Source organism: Heptranchias perlo, chromosome 33 (assembly GCF_035084215.1).
Source record: "Heptranchias perlo isolate sHepPer1 chromosome 33, sHepPer1.hap1, whole genome shotgun sequence".
NCBI lineage: Eukaryota > Metazoa > Chordata > Chondrichthyes > Hexanchiformes > Hexanchidae > Heptranchias > Heptranchias perlo.
Window position 1 is genome coordinate 26,279,229 of NC_090357.1, and position 24,393 is coordinate 26,303,621.

Below are 24,393 nucleotides of genomic sequence, written 5' to 3' on the forward strand. Positions count from 1 at the left end.
GAATAATAAAGCTTTAGATTTGCAAATTTAACAGAAAATTGGCATTTGTGTGAACATTGGAAAAAAATCACAAGATAGATTTTGGAGGAGAATATCCTTCGAATCGTTTTATTTCATTTTTTATTATCAGAGCACCAAACGGGAAGAAGTTAATGTGAATAACTGGGCTGATATCACGTTCTTACGCGGAGGCCTGGTTGGTATCTCAAAACAGGATGTGATGAGGCAGTGTCTATGTTCAGCTGAACCCACTGTTTGGAACTGAGCCAATTCAAGTCTCGTCAGTAAACTGTTTTCGCGATGATCATTCAACACTAGAGGAGGGAAGGGAAGACATACCTTATGTAGCGTCTTATCACATCTCAACACACTGCACACAGTCAATTGCTTTTGGAGCACAGTGACTATTGTGATCCAATAGTTAAATGGTATTTTTAAAAAAAATGGATTAACAGATAACAAACGCATGGTCCATGTGATCTCCTGGACAGGTTTCGATCGCCTGAGGGGGGTCGGAGAGGAATTTTCCAGAGTTGTTTTCTCCCCCTTATTGGCCCTGGTTTTTTTTTCTGTTTTTTTGCTTTTCCCAGGAGATTACATGGCTGCAGGGGTCGGGGGGTGGGGGAGACAGGATCGGTAGTGAATAGTCACGATGCTCCAGGCATCATGGGTGTGGGGCAAGCTTGATGGAGCAGCCGTTTTTTCATATGTTGGTATGACGTGAGCATTGAATATTAACAAGGGGAGGGAGCAGGATGCATTCACCATCCTTTGGGAGGGAGGAGTTTGCGGTGGACAATGTATTACGCCAAAGGTTATTGCTCCATTATGATCTGAACTCCATGCTCATTCTATGTATTGTGTGACAAATGGGAACAGAAAAGCACACTGGCTCCAGGCGTAGAAAGCCACATGACATTTAGGAATATAAACGCATTTAAAGTGAGAGGGAGCCGGTGATGTGATGCTAAAAAACAATGCCCACACCTCTCAGTGATTTAGGAAACGTCAATAACCCCAGCGGACAGAAGTTTCCTCTGTGAAGGTCTCCTCTGTCTGTTGGCTGGAAGGGTCCAACGTGAAATGAGTTGGGCAGTTTCTGAAACTGTTCTTAATCAGTTTGGGCCCAAATTTGTCACCGGCACTAAATTAGAATTCTCACTAAGACGGTTGACGTGGAAATTGGAGAAAAGGCCACACTAGTGCAATAGGGGGCGTACTTCTGTGGTAGGGGCTGAGGCACGTTGTTGGTTCAGTGTGGAGGCAGCTTTACTCTGCATCTCACCTGTCCTTTACTTGGCCCAGGGGGTGCTTGATGCTGATAATGGGTGTCCAAAACAGAGAGTGCATTGGCTTCCTTTAGCTTGAAAAACTAAAAATATTGACTGGAAAAGGGTATAAAACTGCCAAACAGTAAAAAAAACAATACATTCAACTACATTCCCGATTGGCGAATGGTATCCAGGGCAACCACACAACTTGGCAGCAAGCATACAGATTCTTGGCAAAAGCACATGCCATCATTTTACCAGCAGAACCCATCTGGGGCACTGCGTTCAGTTCTGGGCACCACACCTCAGGAAGGATATACTGGCTTTGGAGGCAGTAGAGAGCAGATTCACCAGAATGATATCGGGGCTCATAGGATGAAATGGTGAGGACGGTTTGTATAAACTTGGCTTGTATTCCCTTGAGTGTAGGAGATTGAGGGGTGTTCTGATTGAGGTGTTTAAAGGATTTGGTAGGGTAGATAAGGAGAAACTATTTCCCCTGGTGAGGAAAATTAGAGCTAGGGCATGTAGGAGTGAAACCAGGAAGCACTTTTTTTCCCACACAAAGGGTTGTAGAAATCTGGAATTCTCTCCCGCAAAAGGCTGCGGATGCTGGGGGACAATTGGAGCTTTCAAGACTGAGATTGATAGATTTTTGATGGGTAAGGGTGTCAAGGATATGGAGCAAAGGCGGGTAAATGGAGTTGAGGTACAGATCAGCCATGACCTAATTGAATGGCAGAGTAGGCCCAAGGGATTGAATGGCTTTCTCCTGTTCCTATGTTGTTAATACATGTGAAGTAACACTCCAATAAATGAGCCGAGGCTACAGCTGACATATCTCTGAGATTACGGTGGCGGTGGAGACTGCAGATAAGGGAACTGTTGGCTGCTCAGAGTGGGAGCAGAGGCCCGACACCTGCAGATATATTTCAGTCTAATTGCTGAGAGCTGCCAGACTGTGGCCTGCCGGCAAACTCAATAAGAAGTTTCACAGAGGATATTCCCTTCAGATACTGTGCCAACGCCTGCCAATTTACAATTGACATCCTCAAATTCCTTAATGGCCTCACCCCTCCTTATCTCTCAAACCTCCTCCATTAGTAAGAGCGGATATAGATAAGGGAAAGCAATCAGTGGTTAGAATTGAGGAATGAGCAAGGATTTAAAACTATAATGGGAGTTGTCCACAGGCCTCTTGATAACATCAATGAAGTGGCAGAATGTATTAATTCAGAGATTAGAGAGGCTTGTAGCAAAAGCAGAGTTGTTTTAATGGGAGACTTTAATTCTCAAATAGATCGGGAAGAGCAGAGTGGCTCAAGTCCAAAAGGTAGTGAACTTCTTGAGTGCATTAAAGCTAGTTTTCTGGAGAAATATGTTCTAGAACCAACAAGAGGGCAGGCTATACTAGATTTAGTAATGAGTAATGAGCCAATCTTAGTTAATAATCTAACAGTAAGGGAACATTTATCTAACAGTGATCGTAATATGATCGAATTCAATGTTAGGTTTGAAAAGGAGAAACTTAACACAGTTACTAAGATTTTAGATTTTGGTAAGGCTGACTTTAACAGGATGAGACAGAGACTGACGACAGCAAACTGGTCAAAACTGGTAAAACTACAGATGAACAGTGGGAGGGGATCAAAAAGGAATTTAGCTTAATACAGGACCAATATATACCCTTAAGGGGAAAGAGCTCTACTTATTCACTATATTTATTAATGGCTGAGATAACACGATAGGGAGCCATGTATCCAAGTTTGCCGATGACAGAAAGAGTGGTGCCATGGTAAATAATGTAGACGGGAGCATAAAATTACAAAGAAGCATTGATAAAGTGAATGGGCAAAACTGTGGCTGATAGATTTCAACACATATACACAGATCACTAAAATGTAGTAGTTAGGTACAAAAAAAATCAAAAAGTTTGATGGAATGTTAGCCTTTAAAACTACAGGGGTTGGATTTAAAGGCATTTGGTAAAGTACCACATTATCATAGAATCATAGAAAGTTACAGCACAGAAGGAGGCCATTTGGCCCATCGTGTCCGTGCCGGCTGAAAAAGAGCTTTCCATCTTAATCCCAATTTCCAGCACTTGGTCCGTAGCCCTGTAGGTTACGGCACTTCAAGTGCACATCCAAGTACTTTTTAAATGAGTTGAGGGTTTCTGCCTCTCCCACCCTCTCAGGCAGTGAGTTCCAGACCCCCACCACCCTCTGGGTAAAAAAATTTCTCCTCAGCTCCCCTCTAATCCATCTACCAATTACTTTAAATCTATGCCCCCTGGTCACTGACCCCTCTGCTAAGGGAAATAGGTCCTTCCTATCCACTCTATCTAGGCCCCTCATAATTTTATACACCTCAATTAAATCATTCCTCAGCCTGTTCCAATGAAAATAACCCCAGCCTATCCAATCTTTCTTCATAGCTAAAATTCGCCAGTCCTGGCAACATCCTCGTAAATCTCCTCTGTACCTTTTCTAGTGCAATCATATCTCTCCTGTAACGTGGTGACCAGAACTGTACGCAGTACTCAAGCTATGGCCTAACTAGTGTTTTATACAGTTCAAGCATAACCTCCCTGCTTTTATATTCTATGCCTCGGCTAATTTTTTAAGAAATTCGTTCATGGGATGTGGGCGTCGCTGGCAAGGCCAGCATTTATTGCCCATCTCTAATTACCCTTGAGAAGGTGGTGGTGAGCCGCCTTCTTGAACCGCTGCAGTCCGTGTGGTGAAGGGATGCAGGAGTTCAGTTCCTTGGAAAGACTATTCACAATATATATTTAGCCATGATCTCATTGAATAGCGGAAAAGGCTTGAGGGGCTGAATGGCCTACTTCTGTTCCTATATTCCAGCTAATAAAGGAAAGCATTCCATATGCCTTCTTAATGACCTTATCTACCTGTCCTGCTACCTTCGGGGATCTGTGGATATGCACTCCAAGGTCCCTCACTTCCTTTACACCTCTCAGTATCCTCTCATTTATTAGGTACTCCCTTGCCTTGTTTGCCCTCACAAATCCATTACTTCACACTTCTCCAGATTGAATTCCATTTGCCATTTTTCTGCCCATCTGACCAGTCCATTGATATCTTCCTGCAGTCTACAGCTTTCCTCCTCACTATCAACCACATGGCCAATATTTGTATCACGAGTCTTGGGAAAATTCAATATCATTGCTTCTGCATTAAATGTCCCATGTCTTATGTCCTTTTTAAATCTGCACTCCAGCTTTAAAGATTCGAGTACCTCTGTTCCTCCACTCTTAAGAGTCTAACCGTTTAGGGAATACGTCTTTTCACTGCTCAAAAGCGGCAGGTCAGAGAGGAAACAATCTGGAGGCTTCTCATGAGCATTGCCGTTCTTCAAAGAATATTTATAGGAAGGGACAGGATGCAGCAGAGGGGCAGTACAAGCTGAAATAAAAAGGTAGATTGTAATCCTTACATTCCAGCTCTTCACTCCAGTCGTAGAGGGTCATTTTATCCCATCCCGCCGGGCGGGAAACCCACGGGATCGGGTGGGGGGAACACCGATTTTACACCCCGCCCAATATTGCACTGCATTAACTTCATAGGATCATACAGCACAGAAGGAGGCCATTCGGCCCATTGTGCGAACGCCGGTTCTTCGAAAGACCGCTCCCCCTGCTCTTTCCCCATAGCCCTGCAAAGTTTTCCCCGTCAAGTATTTATCCAATTCCCTTCAGTGGAAAGTCTCCCGGCCCCACTTTCCTTCATTAGCTGCCCCGACACTGCCCATTTTCAGGCAGTCAGGCCAAAGAATATCACTCCCACCCAACCAGAGTTTGTGTATTAATGCCACAGCAATTTGCAGACATATCTCCTTACACAGAGGCTGGTGGAATTATTTGACAGGAAGGGTGTCTGATTCCAGGACACTGGATCCGTTCACTGTTTTCATATTGGCTGTGCGACTGCCCTCCCTCCCCCCGCTCCCGATAAGAAAGAACAAACTTGCATTTCTACAATCTCAGGACCTCCCAAAGCACTTTACATCCAATGAAGTACTTTTGAAGTGTAATCACTGTTGTAATGTCGGAAATGTGGCAGCTACGGGCATTTATCTGAACTCAATTAATGCCTGTCTATCTTAATGTATAGATTATACATCACTGACCAATTTCAGCTTGATCTAACGTTTCCAAGCGCTCAGCAGTTCAGGGGCAATCATGCTTTTGATCATCTCTCCCTTATACTTATTCTGCCAGCCCTTAATCCCTCTTTTTAACCAGCTACTCTTTCAGCTGTTTGTTTTTTTTTCAACAACATATTATTAACTTCATGGCAGGTGTGCCTGGGCTCCGTACCCTGTAATTTGCACCACCTCCACTACCTGTGCCACCAGGTTACTGAAGAGAATCAGCTTTCAAAGCCATTGTTCAGGCACACTAGACTTGGCAACACCTGCACTGGGATGCAACCTTTGCTCCTCTCTGCAAGATTTCGATTTTAACTCCTGGCCAGTTTTCGGCGGGTGTGAGTTAGAAACTATTTGAGGAAGAGCAGTGAGTTCGGACAACATCACCAAAAAAACAGATTAATTGGTCATTCACCTCAGGATTAATTCCATGTTCCGCACTCCCACCAGCTTAAAATCGAAACAGCTTGGAGCTAGTGCTAAAACATTGTAACTATGCTTCTTGCCAATGCACATCCCTGAGCATGGAATTAACTATCATTGGCTGGGACTGGGATCTTGCTGTGTTTCCCTATAGAATAACGCTGGCTACACTTAAAATTCATTGGTTGTGAAGCACTTTGGGATGTCCTGAAGATGTGAAAGGTGCTATATAAATGCAAGTTCTTTCTTTCTTTGAACGAGCTAAAACAGAAGAACTTGTTCCTTTCTCCCCTCCATCCTGAGGGTGCCGAGTCTTTGCTGTGTTGGCGTTGGTACCCATTCAATAAGGTGCCCATGTGGGCATTTTTCATGTATGACCCTGCAGAGCGAGCAGGTGAATTGGCCTATCCTCACTCAACTTCCAATTGTCCATTTTGTAACAGGGGTCACTGAATAGGGACCAGGAGTGGGAACCAAGGCTGATAATTGCCCTCCCTCAACCTAGGGCACTGAGGTCAATTGTTAGACCTGCACCAGCCGTTGGCTGAGATCAGTTAATTCAGCACAGACCAGGGATCTACACTGGGTCCTTCTGGTATGTTTCCTTTGTGCACTATTTCACCAGTTCCTATGAGAACGTTGACCTAGCCCTTGATTTTAACTGCGGTCGGATTTTGGGAGGTTGGGTGTTGAGGTGAGTTAGAAACACACCTACTGCTCCAGAAATCAGATCATCAACAGGTGCTACTTTGCCAGGACTGGGGGTGGCAAACACCATATAAAACCCGTTAACAACTATGCCCAACATAGGCTGGGAGGACGATGAATCTTATGGAGGCAAAAACCTACTGGTTTGCACAATGATAATCACATGTGTCCAATGGTTTTCAACTTCACCAAGTTCACAGTAGTGTATGTAGCCTATTGAGAAACAATGTGCCAGCAGTGCAGTAGTATGTAGAACAATGCCAATGGTTCAATCATGGAACCACCTTCCTTATTTATAGATAGGTCACAAGACCAGAAAGAAAGATTTGCATTTATACAGCACCTTTCATGACCTAAGGTCAGATGTCCCAAAGCACTTTAAAGCCAATGAAATATTTTTGAAATGTAGTCACTGTTGTCATGTAGGGAAATGAGGCGGGCAATTTAATTTGTGCACAGCAAGATCCCACAAGCAGCAATGAGATAATGACCAGATAATCTGTTTCAGTGATGTTGTTTGAGGACCAAGTATTGGTCAGGACACCAGGAAGAACTGCCCTGCTCTTCTCTTGAATAGTGCCATGGGACCCTCATCCAACTGAGAGGGCAGACGGGCCTTGGTTTATCATCTCATCTGAAAGACGGTACCTCCGACAGTGCAGTACTCCCTCAGTACTGCAGTGAAGTGTCAGCCTGCATTACATACTCAAGTCTCTGGAGTGGGGCTTGAACCCACAACCTTCTGACTCAAAGGCAAGAGTGCTACCCACTGAGTCATGGCTGACACCACAGCTGACACCTAACCAGGAGGACAAGACTGGTAATCACCGGGGGAAGGGATTCTGCAGAGGTATCAGTAACTTTACGAACATATGAAATTAACGGGCAAGAAAAGACCAGCTGGTCCATCAAGCCTGCCCCACACCTCCTGATGGCTGGAGGATCATGACTAGACACCCACCTCCCTCTCCCCCCTTCCCTCCCCTCTCACATCCTCTCCCTCCCTCCCCCTCACCCCCTCTCCCTCCCCTTCTCCCCTTCTACACCCCACCACTCCCCCTTCTCCCTCCAACCCTTCCCCCGTCCTTCCTCCCAATTTCTCTCCCCTCCCCTTCTCCCTCCACCCTCCCTCCCCCCTTTCTCCTACTCCCTTTCACTCCCCCTTACTCTCTCCCCCTCTCTCTCCTTCCCCCTTCTCTCCCTTCCCCCCTCTCCCTCCTACTCTTTCCCCACTTCCCCTCCCTCCCCCTTCTCCTCCCTCTCCTTACACTCTACCCCTTCCCCCTTTTCCCTCCCCCAACGCCTCCGCCCCAACCACTTCCCCTCCTCCCCCACTCCCCCCCCACACTCTGCCCACCTCCCCTCCTCCCCCAGCTCCCCCTCCCCACACTACCCACTCCCCCAATTCCATTCTCCACCCACTACTCCCCCTCCACCCCACCGCCCCACCCCCGCTAAGCCTCACCCCAGTCCTCCTTTCCTCCTCTCCTACCCCACCTCCTCCCTTCCCCCTCCTCCTCCCATCCCCCACCTACCCTCCCTCTCCCCACTCCCACCTACTCCCTTCCCCTTGCCAATTTTCCCTTCCCCTCCTCCTCTCTCTCCACCTCCTCCTCTCCCCTCCGTCCTCCTCCTCTCCCCACCACTCCCCCTCCTCCTCTCTCCTCTCTCCCCACCCCTCTCCCCCTCCCTTCCTCCTCCCCTCTCCCACCCATCTCTTGCCTCCCCACCTCCCTCCTCTATCTCCTCCCCCTCTTTTCCCCCTTGCCCTCCCTTCCTCCACCCCTCTTTGCCCCTCCCCCTCTTTGCACCTCTTTCCCTGCTCCCCCTTTCCTCCCTCACCCCTCTCTCCCCCCTGCCCCCTCTCCCTCTCCCTCACTCCCTCTTTCCCTCTCTCCCTCTCCTCTACCCCTCTTTCCACCCTTCCCCCTCTCCGCTTTCCCCCTCATCCACCCTCTCTTCACCCTTCTACCCCTCTTCCCTCTCTTCCCTCTCTATCCCCGTCTCCCCCTCTTCTTCCCCTCTTCCTCTTCTTCCCCCTCTTTCCCACCCTCTCCCCCTCTTTCCCCTACCCCCCTTTCTCCCCCTCTCCCCTCTTTCTCTCCTCTATCTCCCCCCCTTTTCTCGTCCTCTTGTCCCTCTCTTTCTCCCCCTCTTCCTCCCCTCTCCCTACCCCTCTTTCATCCCCATCTCCCCCGCCTTATCCCCCTATCTCCTCCTCTTCCCCATCTCTCCTCTTTCTCCCCATCACCCCCACTTCCACCCCATCCCCCTTCTTTCTCTTCCCCTCTTTCTCTCACGCCGATCTCTCCCCATCTCCTCCTGTTTCCCTCTCTTTCTTCCCTCACCCCTCTCTTTCTCCCCCTCCCCCCACTACCTACCCCTCTTTAATCCCCATCTCCTCCTCTTTCTCCACCCCTTTCCCCCATGTCCCACTCTTTCCCCCTTTCCCCATCTGACCCTCTTTCTCTCTCCCATCTCCCCCATCTCCCCCTCTTCCTCCTCATCTCCCCCTCTCTCTCTCCTCCCCATTTCCCCCTCTTTCTCTCCTCCCCCATCTCCCCCTCTTTCTCTCCCCCCATCTTCCCCCATCTCCTCGCCCCATCTTCTCCCATCCTCTCCACTCCCCATCTTCTCAGATCCTCTCCACCCATCTCCTGCCTCCAACTCCCATCTCCCCACATCCCCCCATTTCCTCCCGCATCACCTCCCCATCCCCTCCTCTTTCACTCCTCCCCCATCTCTCCCTCTTTCTCTCCTACCCCCATCTCCCCGTCTTTCTCTCCCTCTCATCCTCTCCCCATCCCCCCATCTCCCCGTCTTTCTCTCCCCCTCATCCTCTCCCCATCCCCCCATCTCCCCCGTCTTTCTCTCCCCCTCATCCTCTCCCTATCCCCCCATCTCCCCCGTCTTTCTCTCCCCCTCATCCTCTCCCCATCCCCCCATCTCCCCCATCTTTCTCTCCCCCTCATCCTCTCCCCATCCCCCCATCTCCCCGTCTTTCTCTCCCCCTCATCCTCTCCCCATCCCCCCATCTCCCCCGTCTTTCTCTCCCCGTCTTTCTCTCCCCATCCCCCCTTTCTCTCCCCATCCCCCCTTTCTCTCCCCATCCACCCTTCCTCTCCCCATCCCCCTTTCTCTCCCCATCCCCCCTTTCTCTCCCCATCCCTCCTCTTTCTCTCCCCCTCTTTCTCTCCCCATCATCTATCCCCCATTTTCCCCCTCTCTCTCCCGCTCCTACCTCGCCCCCTCTCCCTCACTCCCTAACCCTCTCCCCTACTCCCTTCCCCTCATCTCCCACTCTTCCCCCCTTTCTCCCCCATCACCCTCTCTTTCTCTCCTCCCCCCATCTCCCTGTCTTTCATCCCCATATCTCTCCCTCCTCCCCTTTTTTCTCTCCTTCTCCACTTTCTCTCCCCCCCCCATCTCTCCCTCCTCCCCCTTTTTCTCTCCACCCCCATCTCTACCTCTTTCTCTCCACCCCCCCATCTCTCCCTCTTTCTCTCCACCCCCCCATCTCTCCCTCTTTCTCTCCACCCCCCATCTCTCCCTCTTTCTCTCCAACCCCCATCTCTCCCTCTTTCTCTCCACCCCCTCATCTCTCCCTCTTTCTCTCCACCCCTTTTATCTCTTCCCCTTTCTTTCCTCCCTTTCCTCTCTCCTCTCTCCCCCCTCCCCTCCCTCCCTCCTCCCCCCTCTTTCTCCCTCTTTCTCCCTCCTCCCCCATCTCTCCCTCCCCCAACCCTCCCCCTCTTTCTCTCCCTCCCCCACCCACCCCCTCTTTCTCCTAAATTTGTCCTAAAGTATCCTTCAGTGGCCCTATTTTCCAGGGATCTCTTAACTACTCTTCTGGCCGTTTGTGTCCACCGCAGTTGCCTGCGATACTTTTCCCCGTTCTCCTGCAAGTTAAATTCCTTAACTATGTCGAAGGTCTTCCGCTTCAACCTGATTTGCCTCCGCACTTTTCTTGTCAAGCATAATGGTTTTGTTTTGCCATGTGCTCATCTTTTAATCATTGGGACACACATGGCTTCACTCTGTTTGAGAAGGGTTTTAAATAGAACCCATTTGTCCTCGGTACTGGATGGCAATCGTACTAGATAGACAGTCAACCTTTGCCAGATCTCCAGTTTGGGGGGGTGGGGAAGATCAAGTCAGATATTTTGCCAATCCTGCTTGGCTGCAGGGAGACCGACTTTCACCGTGTCTTCTCCTTCAGGCGCCAGCCAGATACACCACGTTTTTCTTCAGTCAGATGCGCAGCCTGAATTATGACAGGCAGCTCCTTTTTGTCAAGTTGCATGGTATACATGCACCCTTCCAGGAGCTGCCTGTCTATCGCAACCTGATCAGGGTTCTGGAACACGATTGCCTCCAGCAGGAGCTCGCCTCCATCAGAGGCAGTGGCCACCCACTGCTCCATGATCCAAACCTCCGTGTAGTCGGCCTGAGCGACAATTGGCTGGCGGAGCTGAGAGCCCTGGCCGCCAAGTCAACCAGAGTCAGGGGCATACTGGATGGCAGAGGAGCAGGACACGCCCCGGCGTTCCGCCTCACCGCCCGGACACGCCCCGGCGTTCCGCCTCACCGTCCGGACACGCCCCGGCGTTCCGCCTCACCGCCCGGACACGCCGCGGCGTTCCGCCTCACCGTCCGGACACGCCCCGGCGTTCCGCCTCACCGCCCGGACACGCCCCGGCGTTCCGCCTCACCGTCCGGACACGCCCCGGCGTTCCGCCTCACCGTCCGGACACGCCCCGGCGTTCCGCCTCACCGTCCGGACACGCCCCGGCGTTCCGCCTCACCGTCCGGACACGCCCCGGCGTTCCGCCTCACCGTCCGGCAGAGGCGTGGGGCCCCAGTGGAAGTCTCTCTATGCGGGAGTCCTTCCCTGCACCATTGGGTTCTGGATGGAAGGTGTCGCATGTAATAAATTTTTAACCACTCTTACAGAGTCCCACCCCGGTTGTGATTTTTGCAGCCTGGAAGAATCAGTGTTTCACGTGTACATGGAGTGCGAGAGGTTGCAGCCCCTGTATAGTTATCTGATGGGGCTGCTCCTTAACTTTTGGTTGCAATTCAGCTCTGCGCTCCTGGTTTTTGGCCACCCAGTTTGGAGGAGGGGGGCGGGCAGGTGAGTGGGAGGACCTTCTGTTGGGCGAGGCCCATGGGGGTGGTCACCCTGGCTGCCTGCCTCTCCTCCACAGTATTTTTCGTACATGGGTGGCCTTGGAGATGGAACTTGCAGTATCTGCCAATTCGCTTGAGGTCTATCACGACTGAGATGGAGGCCCTCCCTCCTAAAAAGCTTACCTTGCCATTGAAAAATTCTCTACTTGTCGATAAAGGTAAGTTTCTCTCCCTCTTACACAGTTGCTCAAGCCACAAGTTGAGTCCAATGATTCTGCTGTTCCTTTCGACCGAACCCTGTAGCACCAAAAGGGGGCTGGAGATGACTATCTTTACTTCCCTTGTCCTTTAGTCCATGAACCCTATTCTTGTAGGTGTCCTGCAAGAGAAAGGTCTTCTTATCCATCGCACTGTTAGTTCCCACTATGGTTTCATCCTTCTCATCTTTTATGAGATTGTCCACTCTGTTGTATAGACCCTTAACTCTGTCTCCTGGAAAACACAAAAGTGTGCAGGTCAAGGCCTTAGTTCTGCACAGCGTGGGGTCAGTACATCTGACAACGGAGTCCCCGATGACTAGAGTCTTTCCTTGAATGTGTTTTCCTCCCGTTCTGCTTTATGGTAACGTGGGCTGTGCTGTCAGGCGTGGCTACAATGCTGCTGTCATCAGCATCTGTATCTGGAGTCTCTTCCTGGGCGACAGCTGCAAACCTGTTCTCCGACGCAAACGTACAAACCAGAGTACAGAAAGAAGTGGAATCTTCAAGTGGAGAAATAAATTTGCCAGTTGAATGATTGAGGAAGTTGCCAAAATCCAGCAGGTATTTCACGTCTTTGACTTGTTGTTTCAAGTTACAGGTCTTCCGCTTAAAAGTCTCAATCTCCACATGAAAGAACCATAGCGTCAACTTCCTTCCTTCCTTCACTAACCTTAAATATGTATATGCTACACAGCTCACAATGGAGCCACTCTCCTCTCTGAAGGTGGTTGCATTGTTCAAGTGGCCTATTTGTGAAAAATACAAAGAGCACAGAAAACAGCAAGTATATAAATCACACTAATTGCAAGCCGACGGAGAAAGGCCATGCAGAACCTCGTTCACTCTGCCCAACCACTCACTCCACTTAACTGACCTCCGACCCTTTCATGCCACTCTTCCACCAATCAGCTGCTTCCGTTCTCACACCTAATTGAGCTCATGCGACCACCCCCACTCATCCCCTCGGCTGTTAATTATAATTCTAATCACAACCCTGTCTGTCTGTTTGCCTATCTATCTATCGTTACTGAATACACTTACCTTTGTACTTACTCAAGTACACCACGAACAACAGAAATGACTACATGAATATAGATAATAGTAAATGGACAATAAGCAACAAGCACTCCAAGCAGTCCAAGTGAGACAAGACCCTTTTACTCACACACTCGCCAAAACCACAAACACCCTTGTTCACAACTCCCAAAGTAATTGACTCCTCACTCGGCTGAACCTCCCTGGTGAGGTCTCGCTCCGTCAGGGTCTCTATGTCTTCAGATGATGCCATCAAGGGGTTACATGTAGATGAGGAAGTGGAGGGTGCCAAGCATCAGTTCTTGGGGTAGTCCAGAGGTAACGGTGTGTGGACAGGAAGAGAAGCCGCTCCTGGAAATGCTTTGGCTACAATGGGATAGGTAAGACTGGAACCAATCAAGGGCAATCTCATTGAGCTGGACAGTGGAAGAGAAGCATTGGAGAAGGGCAGTGTTGTTGAATGTTGAGTGTGATAGGATGTTATCTTTGTCTTTGGTTAGGCCCATTTCGCTGCTGTGGCAGAGATGGAAGACTAATTGGAGAGATTCAAACATGGAATTGTGCAAAGATTTGGGAGGTGACAACACATTCAAGACTTTGGAGGGGAAAGGGAGGTTGGAGATGGGGTGGTAGTTTTTTGGGACAGGGGGTTTGAGGATGGATTTTCTGAGGAGGGAGCTGATGACAGCAGATATAAAAGTGAGGGGAACAGTGAAGAGAAAGAAACATTTACAACTTCAGCTAGCGTGGGGGCCAGGAAAGGAAGTTGAGTGGCTAGCAGTTTAGTGGGACTAGGAGCAAGGGAGAAGGATGTGGGTCTAATTGACAGGATGAGCTTGGAGAGTGAAGGAAGGGAAATAGGAATCAAATTAGAGAAAAACGCAGTTTCAGGGCTAGGGCAGGGGGAGCCTTAGGGAGGTTTGAGTTGGTGAGCAAGGGGAAGGATGGGAAGCAGCAAAGGCAGCTGAATGGATGGTCTCAATCTCAATGACAAAGAAGTCCATGAGCTTCTCGCACCTGTTGTTGGAGGTGAGGATGGAGGGGGCAGGGGAGAGCTGTTTAAGGAGACAGTTGGTAGTGAAGAAAAGAAGCCGGGGGTTATCTCTACTCTCCAGGATGATCCTGGAGTAGTGAGGTTTGGAGGGCACTGGCAGGTATAATCCCTGTGTGAATGCCGGGATCGCAGCTCATGGATCTCTGGACTCCCGATATCGCTATAGATATATATGTGTATGTGTATATATATATATATATATATATATGTGTGTGTGTGTGATATATATAGGGGTTGATATGTGATGTATATATAGGGATTGATGTGTGATGTATATAGGGATTGACGTGTGATGTATATATAGGGATTGATGTGTGATGTACATAGGGATTGACGTGTGATGTATATATAGGGATTGATGTGTGATGTATATAGGGATTGACGTGTGATGTATATATAGGGATTGACGTGTGATATATATAGAGGGATTGACGTGTGATGTATATATAGGGATTGACCTGTGATGTATATAGGATTGATGTGTGATGTATATATAGGGATTGACGTGTGATGTATATATAGGGATTGACGTGTGATATATATATAGGGATTGACCTGTGATGTATATAGGGTGTGACGTGTGATGTATATATAGGGATTGAAGTGTGATGTATATATAGGGATTGACCTGTGATGCATATATAGGGATTGATGTGCTATGTATATATAGGGATTGACGTGTGATGTATATATCGGGATTGATGTGTGATGTAAATATAGGGATTGATGTGTGATGTATATAGGGATTGACGTGTGATGTATATATATAGGGATTGACGTGTGAGATATATATAGGGATTGACGTGTGATGTATATATAGGGATTGACCTGTGATGTATATAGGATTGATGTGTGATGTATATATATAGGGATTGACCTGTGATGTATATATAGGGATTGATGTGTGATGTATATATAGGGATTGACCTGTGATGTATATATAGGGCTTGATGTGTGATGTATATATAGGGATTGACGTGTGATGTATATATAGGGATTGATGTGTGATGTATACATAGGGATTGATGTGTGATGTATATAGGGATTGACGTGTGATGTATATATAGGGATTGATGTGTGATGTATATATAGGGATTGGTGTGTGATGTATAAATAGGGATTGATGTGTGATGTATATATAGGGATTGGTGTGTGATGTATATATAGGGATTGATATGTGATGTATATAAAGGGATTGATGTGTGATGTATGTATAGGGATTGATGTGTGATGTATATATAGGGATTGGTGTGTGATGTACAAATAGGGATTGATGTGTGATGTATATATAGGGATTGATATGTGATGTATATAAAGGGATTGATGTGTGATGTATATATAGGGATTGATGTGTGATGAATATATAGGGATTGGTGTGTGATGTATAAATAGGGATTGACGTGTGATGTATATATAAGGATTGACGTGTGAAGTATATATAGGGGTTGATATGTGATGTATATATAGGGATTGACCTGTGATGTATATATAGGGATTGATGTGTGATGTATATAGGGATTGACGTGTGATGTATATATCGGGATTGATGTGTGATGTATATATAGGGATTGATGTGTGATGTATATATAGGAATTGACCTGTGATGTACATATAGGGATTGACCTGTGATGTATATATAGGGAATGACGTGTAATGTATATATAAGGATTGACGTGTGATGTATATATAGGGATTGATGTGTGATGTATATAGGGATTGACTTGTGATGTATATATAAGGATTGACGTGTGATGTATATAGGGATTGACTTGTGATGTATATATAGGGATTGAAGTGTGATGTATATAGGGATTGACCTGTGATGTATATATAGGGATTGATGTGTGATGTATATAGGGATTGACGTGTGATGTAGAAATAGGGATTGATGTGTGATGTATATATAGGGATTGACATGTGATGTATATATAGGGATTGATGTGTGATGTATATATAGGGATTGACATGTGATGTATATAGGGATTGACGTGTGATGTATATTTAGGGAATGATGTGTGACGTATATATCGGGATTGACGTGTGATATATAGGGATTGACGTGTGATGTATATATAGGGATTGACGTGTGATGTATACATAGGGATTGATGTGTGATGTATATAGGGATTGACATGTGATGTATACATAGGGATTGATGTGTGATGTATATAGGGATTGACAGGTGATGTATACATAGGGATTGATGTGTGATGTATACAGGGATTGACCTGTCATGTACATATAGGGATTGACCTTTGATGTATATATAGGGATTGACGTGTAATGTATATATCAGGATTGACGTGTGATGTATATATAGGGATTGATGTGTGATGTATATAGGGATTGACTTGTGATGTATATATAGGGATTGACGTGTAATGTATATATAAGGATTGACGTGTGATGTATATATAGGAATTGATGTGTGATGTATATAGGGATTGATGTGAAGAGTATATAGGGATTGATGTGTGATATATCTATAGGGATTGATGTGTGATGTATATATAGGGATTGAGGTGTGATGTATATATAGGGATTGACGTGTGATGTATATATAGGGATTGATGTGTGATTTATACATAGGGATTGATGTGTGATTTATATAGGGATTGACCTGTGATGTATATAGGGATTGACGAGTGATGTATATAGGGATTGACGTGTGATGTATATATAGGGATTGATGTGTGATGTATATAGGGATTGACGTGTGATGTATATATAGGGATTGACGTGTGATGTATATAGGGATTGACGTGTGATGTATATATAGGGATTGATGTGTGATTTATATCGGGATTGACCTGTGATGTATATAGGGATTGACGTGTGATGTATATATGGGCATTGATGTGTGATGTATATAGGGATTGACGTGTGATGTATATAGGGATTGACTTGTGATGTATATATTGGGATTGACGTGTGTTGTATAAAAAGGGATTGACGTGTGATGTATATAGGGATTGACGTGTGTTGTATATATAGGGATTGATGTGTGATGTATATAGGGATTGACGTGTGATGTATATAGGGATTGACGTGTGATGTATATATAGGGATTGATGTGTGATTTATATAGGGATTGACGTGTGATGTATATATAGGGATTGACATGTGATGTATATAGGGATTGACGTGTGATGTATATATAGGGATTGACGTGTGATGTATATAGGGATTGACGTGTGATGTATATATAGGGATTGATGTGTGATTTGTATCGGGATTGACCTGTGATGTATATATGGGGATTGATGTGTGATGTATATAGGGATTGACGTGTGATGTATATAGGGATTGACTTGTGATGTATATATTGGGATTGACGTGTGTTGTATATATGGGGATTGATGTGTGATGTATATAGGGATTGACGTGTGATGTATATAGGGATTGACTTGTGATGTATATATTGGGATTGACGTGTGTTGTATATATAGGGATTGATGTGTGATGTATATAGGGATTGACGTGTGATGTATATAGGGATTGACGTGTGATGTATATATAGGGATTGATGTGTGATGTATATAGGGATTGACGTGTGATGTATATAGGGATTGACTTGTGATGTATATATTGGGATTGACGTGTGTTGTATATATAGGGATTGATGTGTGATGTATATAGGGATTGACGTGTGATGTATATATAGGGATTGATGTGTGATTTATATAGGGATTGAAGTGTGATGTATATATAGGGATTGACATGTGATGTATATAGGGATTGACGTGTGATGTATATATAGGGATTGACGTGTGATGTAAAAAGGGATTGACTTGTGATGTATATATAGGGATTGAAGTGTGATGTATATATGGGAAATTGATGTGTGATGTATATAGGGATTGACCTGTGATGTATATATAGGGATTGAAGTGTGATGTATATATGGGGATTGATGTGTGATGTATATAGGGATTGACCTGTGATGTATATATAGGGATTGAAGTGTGATGTATATATAGGGATTGATGTGTGATTTATATCGGGATTGACCTGTGATGTATATATTGGGATTGACGTGTGTTGTATATATAGGGATTGATGTGTGATGTATATAGGGATTGACGTGTGATGTATATATAGGGATTGATGTGTGATTTATATAGGGATTGACGTGTGATGTATATATAGGGATTGACATGTGATGTATATAGGGATTGACGTGTGATGTATATATAGGGATTGACATGTGATGTATATAGGGATTGACTTGTGATGTATATATAGGGATTGAAGTGTGATGTATATATGGGAAATTGATGTGTGATGTATATAGGGATTGACCTGTGATGTATATATAGGGATTGAAGTGTGATGTATATATGGGGATTGATGTGTGATGTATATAGGGATTGATGTGTGATTTATATCGGGATTGACCTGTGATGTATATATGGGGATTGATGTGTGATGTATATAGGGATTGACGTGTGATGTATATAGGGATTGACTTGTGATGTATATATTGGGATTGACGTGTGTTGTATATATGGGGATTGATGTGTGATGTATATAGGGATTGACGTGTGATGTATATAGGGATTGACTTGTGATGTATATATTGGGATTGACGTGTGTTGTATATATAGGGATTGATGTGTGATGTATATAGGGATTGACGTGTGATGTATATAGGGATTGACGTGTGATGTATATATAGGGATTGATGTGTGATGTATATAGGGATTGACGTGTGATGTATATAGGGATTGACTTGTGATGTATATATTGGGATTGACGTGTGTTGTATAGAAAGGGATTGATGTGTGATGTATATAGGGATTGACGTGTGATGTATATAGGGATTGACGTGTGATGTATATATAGGGATTGATGTGTGATTTATATAGGGATTGACGTGTGATGTATATATAGGGATTGACATGTGATGTATATAGGGATTGACGTGTGATGTATATATAGGGATTGACGTGTGATGTATATAGGGATTGACTTGTGATGTATATATAGGGATTGAAGTGTGATGTATATATGGGAAATTGATGTGTGATGTATATAGGGATTGACCTGTGATGTATATATAGGGATTGAAGTGTGATGTATATATGGGGATTGATGTGTGATGTATATAGGGATTGACCTGTGATGTATATATAGGGATTGAAGTGTGATGTATATATAGGGATTGAAGTGTGATGTATATATGGGGATTGACGTGTGATGTATATAGGGATTGAACCGTGATGTATATATAGGGATTGAAGTGTGATGTATATATGGGGATTGATGTGTGATGTATATAGGGATTGACCTGTGATGTATATATAGGGATTGAAGTGTGATGTATATATGGGGATTGATGTGTGATGTATATAGGGATTGACCTGTGATGTATATATAGGGATTGACCTGTGATGTATATATAGGGATTGATGTGTGATGTATATAGGGATTGACGTGTGATGTATATATCGGGATTGATGTGTGATGTATATATAGGGATTGATGTGTGATGTATATATAGGAATTGACCTGTGATGTACATATAGGGATTGACCTGTGATGTATATATAGGGAATGACGTGTAATGTATATATAAGGATTGACGTGTGATGTATATATAGGGATTGATGTGTGATGTATATAGGGATTGACTTGTGATGTATATATAAGGATTGACGTGTGATGTATATAGGGATTGACTTGTGATGTATATATAGGGATTGAAGTGTGATGTATATAGGGATTGACCTGTGATGTATATATAGGGATTGATGTGTGATGTATATAGGGATTGACGTGTGATGTAGAAATAGGGATTGATGTGTGATGTATATATAGGGATTGACATGTGATGTATATATAGGGATTGATGTGTGATGTATATATAGGGATTGACATGTGATGTATATAGGGATTGACGTGTGATGTATATATCGGGATTGATGTGTGATGTATATATAGGGATTGATGTGTGATGTATATATAGGAATTGACCTGTGATGTACATATAGGGATTGACCTGTGATGTATATATAGGGAATGACGTGTAATGTATATATAAGGATTGACGTGTGATGTATATATAGGGATTGATGTGTGATGTATATAGGGATTGACTTGTGATGTATATATAAGGATTGACGTGTGATGTATATAGGGATTGACTTGTGATGTATATATAGGGATTGAAGTGTGATGTATATAGGGATTGACCTGTGATGTATATATAGGGATTGATGTGTGATGTATATAGGGATTGACGTGTGATGTAGAAATAGGGATTGATGTGTGATGTATATATAGGGATTGACATGTGATGTATATATAGGGATTGATGTGTGATGTATATATAGGGATTGACATGTGATGTATATAGGGATTGACGTGTGATGTATATTTAGGGAATGATGTGTGACGTATATATCGGGATTGACGTGTGATATATATAGGGATTGACGTGTGATGTATATATAGGGATTGACGTGTGATGTATACATAGGGATTGATGTGTGATGTATATAGGGATTGACATGTGATGTATACATAGGGATTGATGTGTGATGTATATAGGGATTGACAGGTGATGTATACATAGGGATTGATGTGTGATGTATACAGGGATTGACCTGTCATGTACATATAGGGATTGACCTTTGATGTATATATAGGGATTGACGTGTAATGTATATATCAGGATTGACGTGTGATGTATATATAGGGATTGATGTGTGATGTATATAGGGATTGACTTGTGATGTATATATAGGGATTGACGTGTAATGTATATATAAGGATTGACGTGTGATGTATATATAGGAATTGATGTGTGATGTATATAGGGATTGATGTGAAGAGTATATAGGGATTGATGTGTGATATATCTATAGGGATTGATGTGTGATGTATATATAGGGATTGAGGTGTGATGTATATATAGGGATTGACGTGTGATGTATATATAGGGATTGATGTGTGATTTATACATAGGGATTGATGTGTGATTTATATAGGGATTGACCTGTGATGTATATAGGGATTGACGAGTGATGTATATAGGGATTGACGTGTGATGTATATATAGGGATTGATGTGTGATGTATATAGGGATTGACGTGTGATGTATATATAGGGATTGACGTGTGATGTATATAGGGATTGACGTGTGATGTATATATAGGGATTGATGTGTGATTTATATCGGGATTGACCTGTGATGTATATAGGGATTGACGTGTGATGTATATATGGGCATTGATGTGTGATGTATATAGGGATTGACGTGTGATGTATATAGGGATTGACTTGTGATGTATATATTGGGATTGACGTGTGTTGTATAAAAAGGGATTGACGTGTGATGTATATAGGGATTGACGTGTGTTGTATATATAGGGATTGATGTGTGATGTATATAGGGATTGACGTGTGATGTATATAGGGATTGACGTGTGATGTATATATAGGGATTGATGTGTGATTTATATAGGGATTGACGTGTGATGTATATATAGGGATTGACATGTGATGTATATAGGGATTGACGTGTGATGTATATATAGGGATTGACGTGTGATGTATATAGGGATTGACGTGTGATGTATATATAGGGATTGATGTGTGATTTGTATCGGGATTGACCTGTGATGTATATATGGGGATTGATGTGTGATGTATATAGGGATTGACGTGTGATGTATATAGGGATTGACTTGTGATGTATATATTGGGATTGACGTGTGTTGTATATATGGGGATTGATGTGTGATGTATATAGGGATTGACGTGTGATGTATATAGGGATTGACTTGTGATGTATATATTGGGATTGACGTGTGTTGTATATATAGGGATTGATGTGTGATGTATATAGGGATTGACGTGTGATGTATATAGGGATTGACGTGTGATGTATATATAGGGATTGATGTGTGATGTATATAGGGATTGACGTGTGATGTATATAGGGATTGACTTGTGATGTATATATTGGGATTGACGTGTGTTGTATATATAGGGATTGATGTGTGATGTATATAGGGATTGACGTGTGATGTATATATAGGGATTGATGTGTGATTTATATAGGGATTGAAGTGTGATGTATATATAGGGATTGACATGTGATGTATATAGGGATTGACGTGTGATGTATATATAGGGATTGACGTGTGATGTAAAAAGGGATTGACTTGTGATGTATATATAGGGATTGAAGTGTGATGTATATATGGGAAATTGATGTGTGATGTATATAGGGATTGACCTGTGATGTATATATAGGGATTGAAGTGTGATGTATATATGGGGATTGATGTGTGATGTATATAGGGATTGACCTGTGATGTATATATAGGGATTGAAGTGTGATGTATATATAGGGATTGATGTGTGATTTATATCGGGATTGACCTGTGATGTATATATTGGGATTGACGTGTGTTGTATATATAGGGATTGATGTGTGATGTATATAGGGATTGACGTGTGATGTATATATAGGGATTGATGTGTGATTTATATAGGGATTGACGTGTGATGTATATATAGGGATTGACATGTGATGTATATAGGGATTGACGTGTGATGTATATATAGGGATTGACATGTGATGTATATAGGGATTGACTTGTGATGTATATATAGGGATTGAAGTGTGATGTATATATGGGAAATTGATGTGTGATGTATATAGGGATTGACCTGTGATGTATATATAGGGATTGAAGTGTGATGTATATATGGGGATTGATGTGTGATGTATATAGGGATTGATGTGTGATTTATATCGGGATTGACCTGTGATGTATATATGGGGATTGATGTGTGATGTATATAGGGATTGACGTGTGATGTATATAGGGATTGACTTGTGATGTATATATTGGGATTGACGTGTGTTGTATATATGGGGATTGATGTGTGATGTATATAGGGATTGACGTGTGATGTATATAGGGATTGACTTGTGATGTATATATTGGGATTGACGTGTGTTGTATATATAGGGATTGATGTGTGATGTATATAGGGATTGACGTGTGATGTATATAGGGATTGACGTGTGATGTATATATAGGGATTGATGTGTGATGTATATAGGGATTGACGTGTGATGTATATAGGGATTGACTTGTGATGTATATATTGGGATTGACGTGTGTTGTATAGAAAGGGATTGATGTGTGATGTATATAGGGATTGACGTGTGATGTATATAGGGATTGACGTGTGATGTATATATAGGGATTGATGTGTGATTTATATAGGGATTGACGTGTGATGTATATATAGGGATTGACATGTGATGTATATAGGGATTGACGTGTGATGTATATATAGGGATTGACGTGTGATGTATATAGGGATTGACTTGTGATGTATATATAGGGATTGAAGTGTGATGTATATATGGGAAATTGATGTGTGATGTATATAGGGATTGACCTGTGATGTATATATAGGGATTGAAGTGTGATGTATATATGGGGATTGATGTGTGATGTATATAGGGATTGACCTGTGATGTATATATAGGGATTGAAGTGTGATGTATATATAGGGATTGAAGTGTGATGTATATATGGGGATTGACGTGTGATGTATATAGGGATTGAACCGTGATGTATATATAGGGATTGAAGTGTGATGTATATATGGGGATTGATGTGTGATGTATATAGGGATTGACCTGTGATGTATATATCGGGATTGAAGTGTGATGTATATATGGGGATTGATGTGTGATGTATATAGGGATTGACCTGTGATGTATATATCGGGATTGAAGTGTGATGTATATATAGGGATTGATGTGTGATGTATACAGGGATTGACCTGTCATGTACATATAGGGATTGACCTGTGATGTATATATAGGGATTGACGTGTAATGTATATATAAGGATTGACGTGTGATGTATATATAGGGATTGATGTGTGATGTATATAGGGATTGACTTGTGATGTATATATAGGGATTGACGTGTAATGTATAAATAAGGATTGACCTGTGATGTATATATCGGGATTGATGTGAAGAGTATATCGGGATTGATGTGTGATATATCTATAGGGATTGATGTGTGATGTATATATAGGGATTGAGGTGTGATGTATATATAGGGATTGACGTGTGATGTATATATAGGGATTGATGTGTGATTTATACATAGGGATTGATGTGTGATTTATATAGGGATTGACCTGTGATGTATATAGGGATTGACGAGTGATGTATATAGGGATTGACGTGTGATGTATATATAGGGATTGATGTGTGATTTATATTGGGATTGACCTGTGATGTATATAGGGATTGACGTGTGATGTATATATGGGGATTGATGTGTGATGTATA

At 43.5% G+C, this 24,393-nt stretch overlaps 1 protein-coding gene and 1 long non-coding RNA gene across 2 annotated transcripts in view; one reads left to right on the plus strand and one right to left on the minus strand.

Moving 5' to 3' along the window:
• Positions 1 to 79: 79 nt before the first annotated feature.
• Positions 80 to 12,804, minus strand: LOC137301550 (uncharacterized). Its single transcript, XR_010958309.1, has 2 exons — positions 11,889 to 12,804; positions 80 to 314 (listed from the first exon to the last, which is right to left on the minus strand). It is a non-coding gene; the product is annotated as an uncharacterized lncRNA (long non-coding RNA).
• Positions 12,464 to 24,393, plus strand: part of st3gal4 (ST3 beta-galactoside alpha-2,3-sialyltransferase 4) — a 226,811-nt gene continuing 214,881 nt past the window's right edge. The window contains exon 1 of the mRNA XM_067971096.1: positions 12,464 to 12,526. The gene's annotated coding sequence lies outside the window, so the exon portion shown is untranslated. The remainder of the gene's footprint in view (positions 12,527 to 24,393) is intronic.